Below are 23,498 nucleotides of genomic sequence, written 5' to 3'. Positions count from 1 at the left end.
GACTTCCTTTCCACAGCCACCTTGTGAATGAACCTCATGCAAGGCCTTCTTTCAGTTCAGCTTGGGGATGGCACTTTCACCCCAGGAAGCATCAGAAAGGTTTGAAGGGACCCAGGATAGCACAAGCTTTTCTTGAGCCTGATTCATAAGCTGCATCCAACTTCAGTATTGTGAAGAGCAAAATGAAGCAACCATGATCAGATAATCCAGCTGTTTTTCTTTTTATAGTTTTGCTTAAGTTCTCTTGGTGCTGGGAGTAAGAAGGATGGCATTCTTTGGCATTTGTTCCCACAGATGGCTGGCGGCATTCCAAAAGATTTGAAATTGGAAAGTGAAACATTTCAGTGAGATTGGGCAGAGTGTGCCTGGTCAAGATTCTGAGCTGCAGGAGGAGGAGGGCCGGGTGCTTTACCAAGTTGGGCAGTTCCTGCCAAAAGGTACAGCCAGTGGGAGGGGTCTTTGAGGATGAGAAATTCTCAGATGTTGCCCAGGATCATCCTGCCTTGATCCAATGGTGAGGTGCCACCAGAGACAGGAGGCCGAATTAAATGAGAAGTGCATGTGCTCACCTTCAGACATGTGCTCACCTTCAGAAAGCCTTTCCTGAGAGGGTTCATAAGGAGCATTCCCAGAGTTAAGAGCTGGTCCCAGTTCAAAATACCACTCTGCATGGTCAGAGATCCATTTTGGGTGGTTTGTACTTGGAAGCAATAAAGTTGCAAGGAAAATAGTTTGTGACTGGTGAAGGAGAACCCTCAGTTCACGATGCTTAGGTATTTATCAACTCGACTGGTGTTTGGATTTGCATTTAGAATGCTTAAAATATTCTCTGAGTAGCAGGGAAGGAGGAAGCCTTTGTTCTGCAATGCAAAAGTCACAAGCTGTGCATAAAGGAAAGACAAACGCTGTGATGGATGGAGAAATTGTGTGTTGCTGTTAGTTCCAGCAGTGAGCAGTGTGTGCAGTGAAACAGAATCTTGCCGTTCTCTTCAGTCAGTGTCAACAATTTCCAGAGGGGAAAGAAAAAAAATCTTCTTGCCCTAACTGGCTTTCCTGGACCGTATGATTGACCCCTCTTGGTTCTTTATCTTTCACATGGATGCAGACCCAACATCTCTCCCGAGGGAGGACCACTGATTGCTCATCAAATGCTGGATAAGGTAGACCGCCTGGGCAGCCTGTGTTCTGCACTTGTGCTCCTCTAAAGGGTGGCCTAAAAGGAATCTCAGCACAATCACAAATACTTTGCAATGTCTTAATATGGGACCGTTCATAACTCAGAGGAGTTGGAAACGTCCAGTGAACTTAGCAAATTCTGCAACCTTGAATTCCAGAATGGATTACAGAAATTCTCCCAGTCACACTTGAATTCAGGAATGAAATGTAGTGCAAAGGGAAGCAATTTTGAATGTGGAAAATCCTCAGTGCTGTCCAGCCTAGTAGTGGTTGGACACCCAACTTTTCTTTCCTGGCTTACGACTCCTCCTTTCCACAAATGTGGCATTGGGAAAACTGAATGCTCTCAGGTCATATGTACAGTGACCTGCAGTACCTGCTTCCTCTAGTGCTCCTTAATAATTCTGAGAATCAGGCCCTGTTAGGCTCACCGGTGCAACCTTTGCTACTTGCCGCTCCCCGCACCCCACACAGAGAAGATTCTCAAGCAACCTTCCTGGATCCTGAACGAGTTCCTATTTTGACCTAGGGAGAGTTAAGCATTGAGTTTGATGGGTGATGAGGGAAGAGGCTCCTGGTGGCCACTAGCTTCGTTGACTATGTGCCAGCTCCTTGACCAGAAGGTGGCCTTGTACCCCTCCTGCTTGAGGGATCCTGTGGGCAGCTGGTTTGCCACCACGCATATGGCGTGCTGGACTAGAAGGAGCTTTGGTTTGATCCAACATGGCTGGAGTATATTGGTATGCTCTTTTTGATTCCTCCAAGGGGAAAGAAACATTCCTCAGTCTCCCCACCAACATGTGCATGCAAAGCCAGAGGCTAAATATCTTCCTCTTAAACTCTGTGATGCAGCCAAGTATGACCATTAACTCCCTGGGCTGGAAATCCTTTGTCAGTCTCTTCTTGTTTGTGTTGAATTACAATTCCTTGGATTTCCTGACAATAAACCTATTTTCTATCTATGGTACTAAATTGGTTCTGAATGTCACATGTCAGTGATCTCTATCCAATCCTTGGTAAACAGATGTTGCACTTCCATAGGAGAAACTGAAGCATCTTCAAACATCTAGAGGGCTAACAGGAATCAATGATAGATAGAGGGTTGAAAGATTGCTTCAAAAAAATCAAGATTTATTTTGCTTGGCCCCCCCCCCCCCAATTCCCTCTGCCCAATCGGCTATTTAAACGGCTGCTTTTTATACCTAAATAAACATCCAGTCTGTATATTAAGTAATCTCCAAACATGTTTAGCAGTTAAATTGTACAAATCAAACAATATACTCAATCCACTGCTCCATGTGGTGTAATATAACAAAAAATTAAAATCCACCAAGCCAATTACCCAGGAGAAACCTGCCCAATCCCACCCCAGCCCTGTCACTCTCCTTCAACACCACCTGGTATGGCTTCAGTGAGCATTTTGAAGTCAGAATGATGAATTGTCCTCTGCTTTTAAATCAAGACTCCTCAAATACTCCACACTGCAGCTGCCCCTGGAGAAAAAGTGAAGAGTGGTATTTGAGTTTTAAATAAAGGAACATCAAACTCGGAGAGGTGTGACAAAAGCAGTCCCTTTAATTTAACAAGCAGAGACATATTCACCATCAGTTCTATTATAAATAGAGAAGGTGTGCACGCACGTGGATGCCCATGTGTGTCCATGCATTAAATCTGTGCTAACATTTATCAGAATACATTTTTCTAAGAAAATTTCTGAGTGGATTCTTTTTCTCCCCTCTGACGAAAGGAAGGCCACTTTGCCGAATTGTCTCTGAATAATTTTTATTGTTTTCTTTATCTATACGCTATCATTGTTACCCACAATGCCCCAGACCAACACAAGTTCCAGAGGCATTCACAATTGCTGCTGGTGACAGCAGGGAAAAAACGGGTTGTGGGGAAAAGATAGTGGAGTGGCTACAGATGAGTTCTACCCATGAGAAATATTTCTCTCATAGGAGAGTGTGTGAAATGGCCCCTTAGAGTGCTGTCTCCAATGATGCTGGATAATTTTAAGGTTCTTTTAATGTACACAAACTCATCCATAAAAACATGGGGGGGGGGGGACATGCAGAGGTCATCTTGCTAGCCCTCAGTCAAAAGATAGGGATGGGGAAGCATAAGAAATGATGAAAGTTGGAGCCAATGGACTATTGGAAATCATTTAGATGCTCATTTTCATTTTGTACCTCATCTCAACATTGTGCATCCCACTGCTCACACTTACACTATCCGTGGTGGTGGTGTGAAGCCTGTCAAGCAGAAGCTTAGGTAGCTCTGTGTGTTTGGCTTTCCCACAGGACTGAATTTCTGAAATTGCAGTCAGGTTAAAATTGGGAGGGCTACTTCCTCCTCCCCCTCCTCCCCCTCTGCCCCTACTTGACAGCTTACCTTTTCCAAGTTACTATTCCTGCAGAATATGAAGGCTGAAGCAACATTCTTTAGGAGATGATCAACAACCAAGGGCTCCTTCTAAGAAGAAAAGTGAAAGTAAACACCACATTTAGGATGTGGGGAATTCCAGGCCAGGCAAAACCAAGGTCAGATATTGGCTGAGGCAAGAAACGAATAAATAGCACCACGGACAGCTCCAAGTAGAACTGGGCTGGAAACCCAGAACACTTGGCTTTAATGTTGCTCCAGCAGATGGCAGACACAATCTGAGTCTTAAATCGAACTTCCTAGAAGCCGCTATGACCATCTACAAATGTCATGATGACGATCCCCTTGAAGGGGGCATTCTTGTTAGTGAAGCCTTTCAATGCAATGGAGCGTACAATCGGAAGGCAAGTGTGAGGTGGCTGTGGCTTCAGAATTGGGACTCTCGCAACTATAGATAGATGAGATCTCCTGAGGAAGCCAGGTTGTCTACTGGAACCAATTAGCAATGTGTGAATCAGAAGAATTTATGTTTGTCAAAATTTCTCAAGTTCCATGATTAAGGTTGGGATGAAACCTGGTAGAATACATTCCTTTAGCATTTGTGGACTTCTTGTGTTTGGCCAAGTCTGAAAATGAAATGCATATTACAATTTAGCCTAATGGTAAAATGCACATTTCAATGGTTCTTTTAAAAACTTTTCCATACTTTTATATGAATAAATTTGCCTGAACTGATGGGAAGCAAATAAATAAGTTCTACCAGGCCACAGAAGCTTTTCTCAGCTTGAGAAAAGCTGGCCCACGGCAAAATCAATGGGTCAGATTCTTAGCAATTTGAATTCATTTGAATCTGCTGTAGCTTTCTATGTCATTCCTATTCTCAGATAACTGCAGAATTTATTGTAATGTTCTTTTGGTGGTTTTTGATCTTACCTAATGAAGTGGCTAAAAAGCAGACATCATCCTGCCAACAAAAGTGCATATAGTCAAGGCTATGGTTTTCCCAGTTGCAATGTATGGCTGTGAAAGCTGGACCATAAGGAAGGATTCAAAGGATTGAGGCCTTTGAATTGTGGTGCTGGAGGAGACTCCTGCGAGTCCCTTGGACCACAAGGTGATCAAACCGGTCAGTCCTAGAGGAGATCAAGCCTGACTGCTCTTTAGAAGGCCAGATCCTGAAGATGAAACTCAAATACTTTGGCCACCTAATGAGAAGGAAGGACTCCCTGGAGAAGAGCCTAATGCTGGGAACAATAGAGGGCAAAAGAAGAAAGGGACAGCAGAGAATGAGGTAGCTAGATGGAGTCACTGAAGCAGTTGGTGTGAGCTTAAGTGGACTCAGGGGGATGGTGGAGGACAGGGAGGCCTGGAGGAATGTTGACCATGGGGTCGCAATGGGTCGGACACGACTTCGCGACTAACAACAATGAAGTGGCTGAGGGAACTCTGTTTTTTCTGCTTCTTTCCTTTATCCATCTCTCCACATCTGTTGCCTGACTGTGCTTTCAAAACCAAAAAGACCCAATGGGCGGAGTTCCCTAAGGTCTCTTCCATGGACTTCAGGCACCTCAGTAAAGAAAGCACAAGAGATGGGTACCCCTGAGAATGTCACCAGTTTTCTTTGAGATTTCTTTTCGTTTGCCATTGAACTGAATGAGAATGGTCAGAAAATAACGCAGGAGAAAATGCTGGCACTGCACTAGGTTGGACATGTGGGATAACCACATCCAGAATCGGGAGGGCCCAATTCTAGACCTGGCAGTCCTGGAACAGCACCGATGGAGTCATTGCTAATCCTGTGCTTCAGCAGAGGAACTGTGTCAGAGATAGCAGTTTATATAATGGCAACATTGCCCTGAGTGGATGATGTGCTTTGTTGTAGCTCTCTGAGCTCTGCAACCAAGAAAGAAAGAATGAAAGGTCTACAGATTCAACTTCATGTTCCCTTTGGAAAATAAGGGTACTGTTAAAATCCCAGCATCCATTCCCATTATATAGTGATGTTGTGCCCTTACTTTATAAACTCCCGAGGACATTAATCAATCTCATTCTTCTGTTGGGATTCCAGGGAAGTTTAAAGGTTATTCAGTTGGTGGGAGTGCTTGGGGTGATTACTTCCAGCTTGCTTATTCAACACTATTTCCATGAAACAATAACATTTTATGCACAGTAAGCTCTATTACTTCTCATTTGTTTGTGATGCTTCAGTTCACATACAGGTGCCAGCTAGCTTGGATATTATTCATCTCTGAAAAATGCTTAGCCGTGTTCCATCCATTGGCTACTACTGCAAATTGATTCTGATTAATCATACTCAACTTGCCTTACCTCTTGAAATGGACTCCATAAGGAGAAGGAGCCAGGACAACTGAACAATGGAGGTGCCACTCCTTGGTTCGGCATCAAATCCAAATGGAATTCACTGGGGTGAGAACCGTGGATTGGCCATCTAATTTATGAGAATAACCTTTAAGAAATTGAATTAGGCTCATAGGAGAACGTATTACTGTTGATGTTGATGAAGAGCAGAAGGAAAATCAACTGATCAGACAGATAGATGAGAGGTGCCTTTGTCTTGGAGCATTTTTATTAAATCCATAACACCTTAGGTACATTTTTCTTTGATAAACATAATGTAATTTATTTAGCCTATGTATTAGTGAATTCTTCATCCATATAAGTGAAGTTCACAACAGCTTTGGGGCTTAACTCATACTCATTACTGGTTTAAATTTAATAGAGAACATTATACAGTAGTTTTATTGTGCTATTATCTATTTTGCATGTCACCTCGGGCGTTCCAATGGAGAGGTTATTCATAAATTCTACAAACAAATAAATGAAATGCATACATTGTCACACTTCATCAAACTGGGAATGGCCATCAACTTGGAAATATGGTCAGCATTTATATGAATTAGATTACAAATTGGACGTTTGTCTGGAGATTGATGATGTGTTGTTTTATATATTGCGTTTTGTGAACATGGCTGAATATGGTGAGCAGAGATCTGGTTCCTGGAAGCCAGGTTTTCCCAGCCCCACCGACCTCACAAGGCTGTTGTTGTGAGGATACGCTTGAGAGCCGAAGGAGAACTATGCATGCTTCCTTGAGTCCCTGAAATGGAAAAAAGGCAGGATGTAAAGATAATAAACAAAGAATGCAGCCCCGTTTCCCCTTCCCTAGGAAACGCATGGGAACGTCTGCAGTCGGAGGCCTGCGAGCCTCTGATGGAAGGAGAGAGCTACTGCAGCCGCAGCAGCAGCCTCTGTCATTGCCGTACTTGGCACCATGCATTTGCTCTAGAAAGCCCATTTTCTGCACTGGGGAATGAAGGAAGCTGGGGCGCTAACCAGAATCAGTGCATGTCTGCAGCCCCCAGCCTACTCCCCCGCCACGCCTAGTTGCAGTCTTGGGCGTTAGACAAGGTTCTTTCCATGCCAATTGTGAATCATGGGTTCTGGGAACTGGGACGCCCCAAAATCCTAAAGCCTTCCAGTCAATGCTGTAAGCCCATTGGCATGCACCCTGTGGTGTTTGCGTTAACTTTAGAAAGGCACCTGCATATTTTATATTGCTTTAAGAAGTATATCAACACATGCTTCTTTGATGACAGACGAACCTTGCAGAATTCTGTGACAAGGATTCGAGGTGGCTAGATGGAGGGGATGTAGTGGAAGTGACTTATCTGGATTTTGAAAGGGCATTGACAAGGTGCCACGTGATATCCTGGTTGAGAAATGGATGAACTTCAGGATAGATCAAGACACTATCTGCTGGATTGGAGCATAGTTGACAGACTGCAAGCAGAGGGTGATTACCAGCAGAAAATTATCAGGATGGCATCCATTAATGAGCATTAATGAACTGAGGGCTCAGTTCTGGGACCGATTCTGTTCAGCATCTATATCAGTGATATGGAGGAAGGAATCTGCAGAGACTGTGGAAGTGGGCAGGGGATAACAGGATGTTGTTCGATACAGATAAGTGCAAAGTCTTGCACTTGAGACACAGGTATGGGTGTCACAGATACAGGATGGGGAACAAGTGGCTGGAGAGCAACACTTGTGAAAGAGATCTCAGGGTAATTGTCAACAGAAGGATGAACATGAGTGCAGTATGATGTGGCAGTTAAGAAGGCAAATGTCGCCCTTGGACGCATAGCCAGAAGTGTGGCTTCCAGATCGAGAATAGTGTTAGTGCCCCTCTATAGGACACTTCAGTGTCCACAACTGGAGTCCTGTGTCCAATTCTGGGCTTCACTTTGTAAGGCAGTCATAGCTAGGTTAGCATCAGTTCAGTGCAGGGTCACAAGGTTGGTAGCTGGATTTGGGGGGATACCATATGAGATGAGATTGAGGGAGCTGGGTCTTTTCAGCCTGGAGGTGATTCAGAGGGGATCTTAAAGCGACATATAGGTATGTGAAGAGGTATCACATCGTAGAGGGTCATGACCTCTGTGGTGGGGAGAAGCCCTTTTCCCAATGGAGCGAAGCTCAAGGAACTGGGATTCAGCTTGGATGTCAAGAATGACTTCCTGACAGAATGCCTAGGATATGGAATGGGCTTCCAAGGAAGGTGGTTGAGGTCCCATCCATGAGGGTGTTCAAGGAAAGATTGAACCATACCATGCTGGGTATAACATGAGCAGAGCCAGCTGGAGCCAAGGGTCAGACTAGATGGCCCAGGAGACCCCTTCTGACTTGCTCTGTTTCTTTGTTTTTATGTGCAGAATTGGATGCAAACTCAGAAATGCATTGATTTCTGACAGAATTCAGCCCACCTACATTCAGTTAAAGGGGATCAAAAGTAATATTGCATAAAATATGAACCCATACATCTGAAATGATTCCATCAGTTTATTGAAATGCAATGCCTGAAAATATATTCCTAAGGAAAATAAGATCCCAGTAAGAGTCAATACCCACCTACTAGGAAAACATGTATGCCAACATAACACATTAGCCAGTACACCCTAATGAGGGAATAACACCTCCCAAATTACACACGAATAGGTGAAGAACGTTTTGTGCTACACAACCTTTTACATTTGATTCTTCTATTAGCTTTTCTTTCTTTTTTAAAAGAGGAATGTCCTTCCTTCCTTTTTAAGAGGATTATTATTTCTTGGCAGAATTTGGTCCAATTTTCAAAGAAAGCTGCCCTTTCAGAAGGGTCAAACCTATCTCATTTGAGATGAGTAAGTCCGAAGAGCATTGTGCAAAAGCAAAACAAAAGACTTGCTATGTAAATGGCATGCAACATTGAGGTGGGGACAGGAGACAATGCAGGCAAAAGTCATAGGAAGGTTTCCAGGACAATATCATAAAGTTTGCACACAACAGTACTGGTACAGTAATTCCCCAGTAAAATACCTCAGCGAGCTTGTTTCTGTGCAAGAGACAGTGTGAATTATCTCACCTTTGCCTGGAGGTATTGCTATTGCATTCAAAGTGATAATGGTGTTTGACCAAACTGATTTCTGGTGTCCCATTCAGAGCTCTCATACTACCAAAGCTACTCAGTTTATACGAAGATTTATCACCTACAATATACTAGGTTCTGCTTCCATTTTTCATTGTTTCTCTACTATTGGCACATGCATCTTAGGGCACTTGAAGGAACATAAGCAGGTCTGGGTGTGGCAAGGTGAATGGTACCCGGCACCCTCACCATTGAGCAGAAAGGCTCAGCCTGAGCCATGACGTGTAGCTGAGCAGCCTTGTAGTGACCTGCCAACGGACAACTGTTTCTGTCTTCCAATGCAGCAAATGGCATATTTATCAAAATACGTTAAAGGGGGCCAAGCAACACCCCTATGACAGCGACATTATGCCCAACCTCACTGGTTGCCATTCCAGGACTTCTGAATTTAGTCCAAAATATATGGAGAATTGACCCACCAAAAAGCTAGTCATTTTGGAGGTGCTAATGGAAAAGCAACGCGGCAAAAGTACGGACATGTGTGTCTATGTAGGAGCGGGGCAAGTATGCTAGAAGGGCAAACAATTAGGCACGGTATGGAAAAAATGAAGGAGACATTTTTCTCCCTCTTTCAAAACATTAGAATCCAAAAGCGGCCTCCCATGAAGTAGAGGAGTACCTGGGGAAAGGCACCCACCTGGGAACCCGAAAGGGTCTTTGTTGTTGCCTTGCTTGTGGGCTTGCCATGCTGGTCGGCCACTGCATGAAGTATGGTACTGAGCAAGCCAGACGTCTTGTCGGGACAAGAAGGGCAGCATTTTGCCTGGTAGCTTGTAAGGGCATAAGGAGAGCCCTGAAGGACGCCTGCTCCAGCCCCTCGCCTAAGACAGGCTCCGATCGAAGCAAGCAGCCATGGAAGAACAAGGGGTGATAAAAAACGGAATAGGCATAAAATTAACTAAACTAGATATAAGTGGATGGAATGAGATTTCAATTACTTTTCTGTGTTGTATATTAAGATGGATTAATTATGGTCTAAGGATTAAACTCACTGCAGCACTAGTGGGAATACAAAACTGTGCTCATTATGAGTACAGGAGAATTGGGGAAACAAAGGCAGGCAAACCAGAATAAAAATGCATCACATTCCTTTCCCATTCTTCCCCAGAAGAGGGGAGGGCTTGCGGCTCAAAGATGAAAAGCAAAAGTGGCTCCTAACCTGCCGTTTATTTTTGGGTGGGGGTGAATGTAGGAATCAGCATGTGTCAGCCATATTTATTTTCAACATGCCTGCTTTTTTCTCACATTGGCAATAATGTGCTTGTGCGTGCTTTTTAAATATCTGAATGTTTTAGCTCTATGCACCAAAGCCTCAAATTGTGTTTCTCATGTGGATACGACCTTTACTTTTCTGAATTATGGTTAGTTAGTTGACAAGCACCACCTGGGAACCCTGAGGGAACAGCTATATAGGAACCAACTCTTCCTCCAGATGCAGCCTTGGCAATGAAGGTCTTTGATGTTGTTGGAGCTTCCTGTGCTTTCTTGAACCTGTTTCTGGAAACTGCCCACCACCTTGCTCCTGCCTCCACTTATGGATCCTCTCCAGTCTTTACCTGCTCCACCTTCCAGTCCAATCTCAGGCACCACTTCTCCTCAGCTCATCTCTCTGGCTTTTGACTCTTGACCAGCTTTGGCTACTCTTTGCTATTGGGACTGTTATCTCCTCGTACTTCTGTTACCTGCTCTGACCTCTGGACTACGGTCGTGATAGGCCCTTGTAGCACTCCGGCTGCCTGAGTCCTGCTGCCCTGATCTGATACCCAGCTGTCCACACCCCAGACCAGGGCTTGCCCACTGATTCCATAATCCATTCCTTCTTGTCATCAGAGGAGCAAACCACCACAACTTGTAGCAACAGACTTACTCTGTGGCTTTGGGGGCTTCAGTCCTCCTCCTTTTTGGGTGGGTGGGGGGAAGTTTAGGATGCACCTACAAGAATGTGGCTGCAGACGGTGTCAGCAATTACACAACTTGCTCCTGCCCCCTGCAGGAGCAGCCTCACAGCGGCCTGAAAACCAATCTCTTCCCTCTTTCCCACAATCTCATTTGCACCAGGAATAACAGCAACTGAAGCGAAGGCCCTCAGCTTGCACAGTATGAGCTGTGCCAGTAGATGATAATCCGGGCAGCCGAGGGAGCCAGGAAAGAAGGGCCTTCAAATTGGTATCACCCATCTTCACAAAATCCAGACCAGAGGGACCAACCTTTAAAAAAATAACCTTTGCTATACATACCAGCACATCACCAGAAGGTAAAGCTCCCTTGGGAAGAGCATCATGCTAGGGGAAGTTAAGGGCAGAAGAAGAAGAGGAAAAACAAATAAGAGAACTTATAAAAGAACTTGATAAAAGAAGCCACAGCACTGAATTTGCAAGAGCGGAGGAGGGCTGTCATGGGTACGGCATGCTGGAGTTTTCATTCATAAGGTCATGCAAGTTGGAGGTGACTTGATCGCAGACAGCAACTAGAACTAGGACCTGAGTGAAATATTGCTCCGCTCGGGGGATCTTAAATGGCAGCCGTCGTGTGCACAGAACCCTCCCAACTTGTGATTGTGCATATCCAGTGGCTGGATCAGAGCATGGTGGTGGTGCTGTTTGTTCTTCACAAGTTTCTCATGCTTTTCTTCAAGACAGCTGTTTTTGGCTACCTGGTTGAAGAGTTGGGGAGGGAAAAAGAAGCTAGATGAGATGCCAATAGGAATTTGTATGCATTTAATTTCTATTCCATCCCATAGCTGGACTATCTAGGAAGTTCAAACTATTAATCAAAATATGAAAGATATAAAAAATCAGTCTAAAATTCTGCTATATAAATTTAAAACAGCTTGAAAATTCCTACAGGCAAAGGTATAAAACAGTTAAACATCTAAAACAATTTCATTGAAAACGAGACCTAATTAAAACCACTGACGTGCTATTAAATGCCTAAGAGTAGAGAGCAGTTTTAACCTGATGCTGAAAAGATAACAATGTTGGCACAAGGCAGGCCTCAGTGGGGAGAGCATCCAAAACTTGGGGGCCACCCCTGGACAGGCCCTCCTCCTTGTGGCTCCAAGAGAGCTTTTAAGAATTATTTCACTTAGTGTTATCTGGTGGCTTATCTCCCTCTCTCAAACTTTGGTTTCTATAAAACAGCAAACGCGAAACATTTGAACCCTCTCCAGGCACACATGCAAGCACAAGCAAGTGCTCGGACACTTGCTCACCAGAGAATCTTTCTACACATCACAAGCAATCTTTGGAATGAAAAAATATTCCTCATCTTTGAGCATCTAGTTCAACAAATCAAAATGCATTATTTGACAATAACTTTCATCTGGTGCCCAAGCAAAAGTATGAGTCCCACAAGCCACCAGCTATGATCCCCTCTTCATTTGGAGGAGAGCTTTGTGAATGCCCTGGGCTGACAGAAGGACAAACAAGGGGGTCATAGATCAAATCAAGTATTTTATTTTAATTTCATTATGATGATAATACTGTATTGGACACGCACATGGTGGGCATGTCATAAGCAGAGCTGCCTGGAGCCACGGGTCAGACTAGATGGCCTGGGTAGTCCCTCCTGTCTCGCTCTATGTTTCTATGTGTTGTAAGTTGCATAATGTGTAACAACAGTATTATTTTAACTGCATTTTGCAATTTTTGTTGTTTGGTGCTTTGGATTTTAAAAAGAGTGTAAAATAAATAGAAGGGGAAAAAACCCTTGAAGGTGGAACTGAGGCACGGACGAATGAAAACTGATTTGTTACAAGCAACTTGCAATGGAAGAAGAAGTGTAATAAGTGATCTGGAAAAAAGTGGCTCTGATGGGCACAGAGGCTGAGTACTGAGCTGAAGCTGAGGAAGGCTGTACAGTGAAAAATGACCCAGTGAAAAATAGAATTTCATCTCACCACGGCACAGAATTGCTTCTCTGCGTTCATCTGAAGCTTGGCCAGATTTAATTCCCAGTTAAAGGCTCAAGGCACAAGTACATCTGTGTTAGTAATTCCCCCAATGGCTAAGACCTCAAAGGAGAAAAGAAGCCAAGTTTGAGACTGGATCTCAGACATTTGGTGGGAAAACTGCAAGGCAAACTCTCATTTGGTGAGCCCTGCTTGGGCAAAGTACTTGCAGAAAACAAAGGATGTGAAGGAAATGGTGATCTTTCTGGAATGACTGCAGGGGGCAGTGTGCACATCCAACCTCTTGGTAAACTGGTCACATAGAAGGAAGGATGCATGGGTCATGTTTGACTCAAAGCTCTGAGTTTACTGGAAATACTCTCCGCTGACAGTTTTCTGACTTCTCTACAATAAAGCTCCATCTCTTAAGTTGTCTTTCATGTTTAAACTCAAAGCATGATAAAAGTGTGGAAGGAAAAGGGGAAAAGGAACTGGGAGCTGTATTTTAGCCATTGTGGCACTGAAATTCAAAATCAAGGACACGGAAGAAGAAAGAGCATCCTTTTATTAGCAGAGGGGGATAAAGATGATCAGGTTGCAATGATCCATTATTTATAGGCTTGTGGTTTTCTTCACTGAAACATATTGATAGATTAATGTTCAGGATAAGTATTCATGTCCTCCTTTCATGTCTGCATTCATTTGGTAGGGTGCATGATGGAATTCAGGACATGACGCTAAGGACAAATAAAAGAAACTGAACCAAAAAGCCCTAATTAAGAATGTCAGTCATGGATCTTATGACATTCAAAACTGCCGAGTTCTGATTGTCATTTGACTCGCAATAAATTACTGAAGGCCCACTAAAATTGACCCTACATAATTCTTTTTAATCATCTTTGATGTTCACCTTCATGCATCCTGTGGATGAGGGTCAGAGGCCCTTGGGCAGCTGTCCTTTGAATCGTTGCCCTGTTGCCACCTCTCACACAGCAGACTGTTTCTCATAGAAGACTCCCCTGCTCACCAAAATGTTATGGATATTCACATCCAACGTCTTGGTGTGTGTAAACACTTGTAAAAATCACAGAGGTGTGTGTGAGGGTGGGGTGGCAGCTTAAGGCTTTACATGCACAGATTTCAGAACTAAATTAGTACAGATTTTAGTAATTAGTACAGCTTGCTTGCTTTGGCTGGGGGACTCAGTGTATGAAGGGTTATCCTGAGTTATGGCTGTATGGTTGGGTGAGAGCTGTAAACCGTGACATTATTGGGAAAAGATCTAGAGAGTTAGGCCAGCGGTAAGAATTTTATTTCAGATTGGTTTAGAAGTTTTCTCTAAGTTCCCCATATTGACAGAAATAACTTGAGATTTAAACAAGTCTCCCTGCCCCACAAAACATTCTAAGAATTGGCGAAACCAAAAGTGACTGATTTATCCATCCAAGTTCAAGGTGTTGAGTGCTTAGTTCTTAAAAACCTGGGTTTGAATTCCTGATTATCCAGTCGTGTTGGTGGTTCGTTTGGGCTGCTCATTCTTTTGAATGGCAGGATGGGAATCACTTTGCTTTGCACTGGCCCAGCCAGTGGAGACACCAAATGATATTGACTGACAGGGTGTCAGCCTGGAGATACAAAGGATGAGACTTTCTGCTTGCCTGGATATTTCCTACCACTGAGCTACAGTTCACTTATCTGCTGCAAGAGAATGGAAAGATATGCAAAAGGCTGCAAAGAAACTTTGGTGCTAATTAATAGTCAGAACAAAATGGTAAGCAATAGAGGAAGCAGTTCAGATTAAAATTGTCAGTTCGTTTTCTAAACCTTAGGTGGGCTCATCAAATAGATTAAAAGAAACTGAGAAAGTGCAGATTCCAAAAGATTGGGAGGGACCTTTTTGTGTGTCCCGGTTATTTGGAAAAGGTGCTGCCCTTGCTTGTCTCAGCCTTCCCTTACCCTTCCTGCCCTGATATTCATTTCCCAAATGTTATGGTTCAGTGTCTCCAGTTCAGCATTGAAATATGGCTTGCTTTGTTCTTGCATGAGATTCCAAGCACCACTTCACCAGAATGTTGAACCTTGTTTCCTCGCAAAAGCTAATCCGTAACGCATGTTGCTATGGTTGTTAACATTTGGCGAATCATCCTCGGAGTGATGCGGGGAATGTTGATTCTGCTAATTGCACTGGGACTGCAGTTCTGTGTAAAACAACTCAATAACCCAGCAGATTTATGAGCCATTTAGAGATATGCTCTTGTTCACAATGCCTATTCATGGCATTACCAAGTCCTTCAAAAGATCTATAGGTGAGAGACTTCTGGGACACTTGGAAGGAATATAGAACATTTTAGACATGTGCAGATTTATGGGTGTGTGTGAAACATTATCTTCTAGTCCTCTGACAGACAGAGATGCAGCAGAAAACATTTGGGCTGGGCCCATATTCTACTAAGCTCCATTTCCACTGGACCATTTATTCTTCTGTGAAGACGGATGGAAGATTTTGGAGACTTTTGCAGTCATTTTTCAGAAATTTCAGGTGGAGATGGCCTTTCCTTTTCCTCCCTGCTCCCTGCTCTTTTCCTTTTCATAGGGGAAAAAACTTCACTGTTCATTTGAGTGTTTTCCTCCCATGGGACATTCTCCAGTACAGACAAATGCCACTGATGAGCTGCAGAGGGCAGCCTAAACCAGCCTTTCCCAACCCAGTGACCTCCAGAAGTTTGGTACTCAGCTCCCAATATTGCAATCAATAGGCATGCTGGCTCTGCTGATGGGATTTGAACACCTGGAGGGTATCAGGTGGAGGAAGACTGAGGCCTAGACTCTGATTGAAGGCAGCGCTCAGTTGCAGCTGCGCTTTCTTGCTTTGGCCTCTGTTGTTCTTGTTTAAGGAAACAGTGCTTCCACATCTTGTCTTTAAAGATAAATCTACCCCACTCCTGTTGAAAGTTCAGATTTCTGTCTCCTAAGATGAAACCAGACTAGGGGTTTGCTTCACCCAGAAAAAGCCACACACAGAAACAATAAAAAATATTGGTTCAGGACTAGAAAGGATGTCGGTTAATATTTGCTTGTTCGATGTTTAAGAGAAGAATTCTGTTTGATCCACATTTTTAAGTAAAGCAAAAACAAAACACAAAACAAAACAAAACAAAACTGCTCCCATCTTCCTAGGCGAATATGCAAATCAAAACACAAATATTTATCAGAATTCATGCTTCTCTGCATTTTGCAATATGGCTCTCAGCTCAGACATTGATGTGTATGTTAGGGGAATGTGCATATTTGGGAAAATTGCATATGAAATTTATATGTTAAGGAAAACAATAAAAACAAATGCACTTCTGCATGCTGGGGTTGTGCATGTAAAGAAGAAATTGCAGTCTGATACAAACATTGGTGGAAAAGAGGCACAAGAGTACATGTGCAAAAGTGAGATACATTGAAATGGACTTATTCATCTATTTTTCCATACCTCACTAGACGCAAAACTGCCCCTGCCTTTCAGTTTCCTGGCTTAATAAGTGCACAGATACATATTTAGAAGGGCTGTCAAAGTTTTCTGCTGAGGCCACTTAATGACACCTAATATTAACTCTATTTAAAATTCAATATTTAAACACTAAATGCTGTTTCAGTGACATGGATTAATTTTTCTCCTTATTTGACTGAATATATGTTGCTCCCTCAGGCAGCCATGAGCCTGAGACCTGCATTCCTGATTCAGTGCCGCTCATCTGACCATAATTCATTTTTGTGGTGTGCCATGGTCTATAGTGAATACGGAAACATGGGGAACACAAGAAGCTGCTTTTTACAAGGTCGGACTATGGAGTCATTTAGCCCAGTATTGTCAACACTGACCGGAAGCCCCTTTCTGGGGGTTCAGGAATGTTTCTTTCCTAACCTTTACTTGAAGATTCAGGAAACAGGGATCTGCATAAAAGCACCTGTTGTCACACTGACCAAACCCTTCCCTTTCTGCTTTTGTTCGTTCTCCATTTTGGATTTTCTCACCTCCTTTCTTGGATTCATCCTTGGGTTCAGTCTCCAGGGTGTTTTGCTCCTCCTGAAGTCTAAGTTTGAATACCGTAGGATAATTTCTGAGGTTAATGCTGGAGGGGGAACATGCATAGATTTGGTTCCTCTGGCTCCTTTCCATCTCTCCCTCCTGCATGCGAGTGCAGTACCCATCTGCATAGATAATGCACACCAAGAAAATAATTCAGTTAGTTGAAGGTTCTTTCCCTTGGTGTTGCTTTATTGGTGTGCATGAGCACTTTGGCATATTATGAACACCTCACAGAAGAATCTTGCTGCAGTCATACCTAAGAACAAAGACCTCAGGATTCCTCATGATCTTATCCTGAAAGACAGCTGTTCCGCCTCCGCCTCTGCCTCCACCGTTCCTGCTCCTTTTCACACTCAGCCTATGGGAATGTTGTGCAAGTTGCACCCCTCCTCTACACACATGATGCTTTGGTTGTACTGCAGATTCTGTGAGAGAAGCTTGCCTGGTTGTAGAAGAATTCTGCCTGTGTTTGCAGACTTTTGTGGACTCCTCTCAGCTCAGCTTGCTTCCTAAGCCTGGGCTGAGCATGAGAAAGAAGCCTGATGAACAGAAGCAAGTCCCATGGATCATTGCAACCCTAGGCCAGCCTTTCCTGACCTGGAGTCCTCCAGATGTTCTTAGACTATCGGCATCAGGGATTATGTCTATAGCATCTTGGAGAGCTCCAGGTGGAGGAAAGATAATCTGAGTCCAGACAAACATATTAAACCAGGCCAAGGGGAAAAATATGGAATGGAGGGGCTGTGCAAAGAAACAAACAATAAGAAACACCTTTCAGGATTGTGGTGCAGTGGTTGGCGTGCTGGGGTGGGAGTCAGGTGACTTGGGTGTGCATCCTACTTGTCCATGAAGCTCACTGGGCCACCTTGGGCCACTCACAGTCCAGCCTACCTGAAGGGACTCCTGAGAGGGTAAAACAGGAAGGAAGAAGCCCGATGAGCTGCACTGAAGTCTTTGCAAGCAGAGATACAGCTGTAATGAATTAAATCCTGTAAGGGAACGATCCTGTGGCTCCTAGCATGTGGTGTGGGGAGCCAGACCACCTCAGGAGTGGGAATTGGAAGCCCTTCTCTTCCGACCTCTGCCCATCCCCCCACCCCCACCTACAGCGAGCATGGAAGCAGAGGAGGGGAGGGAGCCTGGGGAGGCCAGGTTAAGATGCATCTTGCAGCCCCTCCAGCCTCCTTCCATCCTCCTCCAAGATGCTGCAGGAAGATAAATGAAAAACCCACCGAGTGAAAACGCAGAGATGCTGCCACTCCTTCCACTTCCCTAAGCTTAGAACCACGCAGGAGTGACAGGACTGGGAGCTCAGGGTTTCCGCTCTCTTTCAAGCCTCAAGGGGCAGCAGAACCCTCCTCCCCATTCCACGGTCCCACAGCCTCGCTGCAGGAATGGGTTCAGGCACCCCACCCCACCCCTCTTTGAGCATTCAGTTTAGCTCGGAGAAAAAAAGGGGGGTTGGGAATGTGCTCTCTCAACATGATGCTGTAAATTTCAGTCACATCTCCAGCTCTGCATTTAAAATTTAATGTTCCTTGAGCAATGCAAAGTAATTATAGCTCCCAACTGTCATGGTGTATTGTATTAGTATTATTTTTTGTCATGTGCTGTAACTCATCAGCCTCCACCACTCCAGTTGCAAAATGCCAACCTGGTGCAGCATCCGGCATGCTTTTTGTACTCTTTGAAAAGGATGTGAAAGCAGAGATTCTCTCTCCCCACCCCGCAAAAATTCTCAATTTAAATCTCCCTTCACTGTGCAATATGTTTTCTGCACCGTGTTTGAAACTGGATTTCTCTTTACAGAAAGGACACCGTAAAATGTGTGTATCTAAGATTAATAACTCTGTCCATGGTGCTAGAGAAGAGATGATGCTGATTCCCAGGTGATTCGGTTAGAGAAATTCATATAGGATCTCTGCAGAACAGATGTAGGAATAAAACAAAAGAGTTCTTTCACATCCCGAGGCCTCCTGGAACGTTACCTTACGGGGAATGCTCACTTTCCTTGCTGAGGTCATTCGAGGATGGACCTGCACTGAGTATCCTCCAGTTCTACTGGGCAAGCAACTGCAGAGATGTGTAGGTAGCAGAAGAGCAAAAGTTGTACAGAAAAGTCCTCCGAAAACAGAGAAAGGAGAAATTATTCAACAGTTTCTGGAGGCTTTCAGTGAGAAGTGGCAGAAACACAGCTTCTTTCTTGTTTCCCCAAAATTTTTGCTCTTTGTCTGCTGTCTAACCAGCATTTGGCATTTCTCACATTGCCTTAGAATAGTGATTCCACTGAAGTGTATAATTAGTTGAGTCTTTGGTCAAGACTCTTTTGTTCCTAATGCCCACCTGTGTGGCAGCAGCGTTTTCTTCTTGCCAGGAACCAAGCTCGCTTACATGGCCCTCCCTCCCTTCTGTCACCTCTGGTAGTTGCCCAGCGGGCTTCCTGGCCAAGTGGTGGCTAGAATGCCTATCCCCTGCGTCCCGGTCCAGCACTCTGCTGCATCCCACTGGCTTTCCACAACTGACGCCTGTTAAATGAACTTCACAATCTCTTTCCAAAATAGATTACAGTGAGAGCACGCATGGTCTACCTCTAGACTGCTCATTTCAGCCCCACCCCTCAGACTCACCAGATCCCCCATGTGCAACTGGTTCCTAGTCGTGCAATGGAATTGACAAGACCAGCTTTGAAAGAGAATTACCAATAAGAAAAGAAATAGGCAGGGACATAACTGCCCTCTTGGATTCTGCTCAGAGTGAAAGCAAGTTGGGATGAAAGCTATTAGAACTAGCAATCTCCTCAGCCCCTTCCTGGCTGGTGAATCCCCTCTGCTTTCCAATTATTTTCATCTCTCGCTTCCAAATGTCAGTTGACCAGATTCCTGGAATGTTTAGGCTTAGCTAAAGTCTCCAATATTACATCAAAGCTTAGCTTAACTCTCTGCAGTTCTGGTTTACAGTGGGGAATGTGTGCATTCTTTAAAAAAAATGGGAATCTGGAAGCTGTGCATCTTTCAAGTGGTGTCTTCTTAAACAGTTGTGCATTTTTCAAACTTTATGCATTTTTAAACTTTTGCATTTTTAAAAGTGCACATTTTCCAAATACAAGTTGGGAATTTGTGAACAGATGCTGAAGATCATGTACTTCTGTTCATATTGAGAGCCACAAATAGGGCATTTTCAAATGAACTGAAAAGTGAAACGTTCTCATATTTGCCTCTGAAATTCCCACTATCAATCTAACTTCCCACTGCTAATCTGTGGTCAACATTCCCTTTACAGTTTGTACTCCAAGTAATATTCTCCCTGTCTTGTTGCCAAATACAAACTTAAAAAAGGTTCATTCTGCTCTTATTTTCATCAGACTCTGCACAGATTCTGCAGCTGAAAAAGTGTCACTTTGCTAATTTGTGCTTTTCTCAATCCATTGGGTCCCCTTTCTCTCCTTTGCCCTCACAGTTCTTTCCCTCATTTTCCCACTGTCACTTACTCTGAACAGCTGGGGCAATGGTTACCACTTGGTTTACAAGCAGCCATGATGTAATCAATTATATATGGCATTAATGATGCAATCGTGTGTTGTCACAGTCCTGTGCAGTAGAACAACCATGCCAGCAGTATGTGCAAATACAGGTGAACCTTTTTTCAGGAAAGAAAAAGGGTACCAAGTTCTCCAATGAACAAGAAGGAGGTGTCTCCAACTTATGCCAACAGTGAGAACATATTCAGAATTACTGAAAAGTAACATGATAAGTTGCACAAATGTATCTCAGCTCTAGATTCCATCTTTGATATTATGATGCAAACTCATATATTAAAGGTGAAATTCTATGCACATGTTTATCTGGGTATTAATATGCATCATAGGACTTATTTATGGATAAAAATGCATAGGATTGAGCTGGATTACACTGAAGAGATACTGCTCAAATAATTTCAGACCGTCTGTAGTTTCTTGACCACAAGCTGATACGTAGCGGTTATTGTTCTACTTGAAGGGGAGAGCGATACGGTGGGAGTAGCACAACAGCCACTTTCTGCAGAACAGAAGTGCGAGGGCCGGGGAGTGCGACAGATCAGATGGGCATTCGATCATAATTGTCTAAACCTATTAGAGAGCCTGTCAGCTTTAATAATGAGCCAGCCCATTGGTTGAAATGCATGGATGTCTTTGTAGTGAGGCTGGATCAATGCTTATGACCTTGACGTGCAGAACGGATAGTAAGCTTTCATGCAGCAAGGCGGCCCACAACCCCTGCACTGCTGCTGTTACAGTGATGGCCACAATCCCGGCTCCAAAGAGCAGGAGGGCCGTTGGAGCTCAGGAGCTCAGCGACAGGAAGCAGATGTCGCAGAACCCCTGGGCTGAGCCATTTCTTTACTTGTTTGTACTATTTCTGCACAGCTTACTTTCCTGTACTATTTCTATTTCCTTATAAATACTGAAATTACATTTAAAATTTAATTTTAAAAGCAATTCATTCATAAGATTTAATAATTTAAATAAATAATATTTAAATTTAAATACAATTTAAAAGCAATTCATTTAAAAGAAGAAAAAGAAACAGGAGTGTAGGACCAATGAAACCGAAAAGCCTGGTTAATTCAGTTATGGGCCAAGGAAAGCGTGGAGGATCCAACGTGTTTTCAGGAAGCTTTTGAAAAATGCTGCATTGCTCTCTCTTCCAAACTGCATGAATGAATCTGCCCCCCACCCCACAAACAAAAGGTTAAAGGCCACTGAAAGGCCCAGCAGGAAGTGACAATCTGGCAATTTCAGAATGATCTGCAAGACCTGCTGCAAGTATGTAATTGGTTTGCTGGGAATATATATGGGAAGGTGGTCTGGTCCTAACTTGTTTGGGGCATTGTATGGCAAAAGCAGACAAAACAGTCGTACAGGGTCAACCCGGTGGTCCATGCAGTTCAGTTCTCCATCCATATGGTGGCAAGCCAGGGGCTCTCAGCCGGGCAAGAGACGGGTGCAGGAGTTCCACGTACGGAAGCTCCTCAGTCACTGGACGATGCAGGAGTATCACACCCGATAAGGGAGTCGGCACCTCATCCCCAAGGCTAGTAGCACTTTTTAGCCTTCTCCTTCATGCATTCTAAAAAGGTGCACCGGCAGAAGAGGCTCTGTGGGATGCGGAGGGGATCAGAGTGTGCGAGGGCCGGTAGCCTGTGGCTTCTCCACTCCTCTGATGGCATTTGCTCCTCACCACACCAAACCGTCCCTTACCCATGAGCACTGTGATAGGATATCCTGCACTTTTCCATCGCCTCCTGAGGCATCCTGGCCTTTCCTCCCTTAGTGCTGAGGAGAGGAAAGAGGAATGAAGAAAAGGAGCAGTATTCAAGGGAAACTGCACTAATTCAGCAGACCATCTGTCTTTTGGCACCGCCACCCCCACAAGTATTTTTTCCTTACTAGCAGATCCAGACAAGATCTGGATCTTGTAACTGGGCCAGCTAGTTTGACTTTGTGAGGCAAACGTGCATTGCAGAGTTTGGTAATGGTCGATCAGGGGAGTTAAGAAGCCAGATGATAAGGCAGCTCATGCCAAAGAGTGCGCTAGCTCCCAACTGAATTTCCCTCCCCCTTTCCCAACCACTCTCAGGGGGGCTCCTCCTACGTGTGGGCCAGACTGCAGGCACGGTGATTCCTTGGATCCGATGCTGGATGACAACACTACCTCAAAGGGCGGTCTGGCTCTTCCTGGCCGGTTGGACTGGCTGGTCTTGGCCCTTCAGCTAAGGCATCCTATCCACCACCCCTTCCAGTTCACGTTCTTCTGTATTCTGGAAGGACTGGCTCCAGTTCTTGCACTGGCTAGAAGGGCGTAATAAAGGTCAGTAAGGACACTTCCATGCATAAGATCCGAAGAGGTGATTACATCTCACTCCCAGTCAGATGAAACATGTCATAATCCATATTCCGTTCCTTCTCTGCCATGATTTCCACTCAGGGGTTCACATGAATTACAACTTCTCCCTACACAGGTCAGTGTCACAAGGCCCGCTGGCCGCATGGGAAAGCGAACTCTGTGGCAGGGTGGCGGCGGCTGGGAGTAGAAACACTACCTAGTTCTACCCGGCCCTTTGCAATCACACGGGCAGCAGAGAGGCCTCCCCGCCCATGTGACTCTCTGCAGTGGCAACCCAAAGGGGCAAACTTTTCAGGAGCCATCCCCTCATAGTTGGCCCCATCACCCATGGCAGGACTGGTCTTGATAAGCCTCTTCCTAGAGCTAGTCCAGTAATGTAAGGCTTTATAGCAGGGAAGGAATATCTTCATAGCCAGGCCTGACCTATCCAATCCACTTTCTGCCCAACTTTTTCCTAGTCCTTCCATGATAACCCACCACTAACCAGCAGCTCAATTACTGTCAACTTTCAACTCCTTAATGATCATTTCTGACAGTTCTTTGCCTGCCAACTACAGCCCCCAACTAGTGGTGTGTGACGAATCTGGTTTGTGGCTGAGAATCTGTCGG

This window comes from Varanus komodoensis, unplaced genomic scaffold, assembly GCF_004798865.1.
Source record: "Varanus komodoensis strain SLA01 unplaced genomic scaffold, ASM479886v1 scaffold90, whole genome shotgun sequence".
Classification (NCBI taxonomy): Eukaryota; Metazoa; Chordata; class Lepidosauria; order Squamata; family Varanidae; genus Varanus; species Varanus komodoensis.
The sequence above is the reverse complement of the archived record's forward strand: the minus strand, read 5'-3'. Positions refer to the sequence as shown.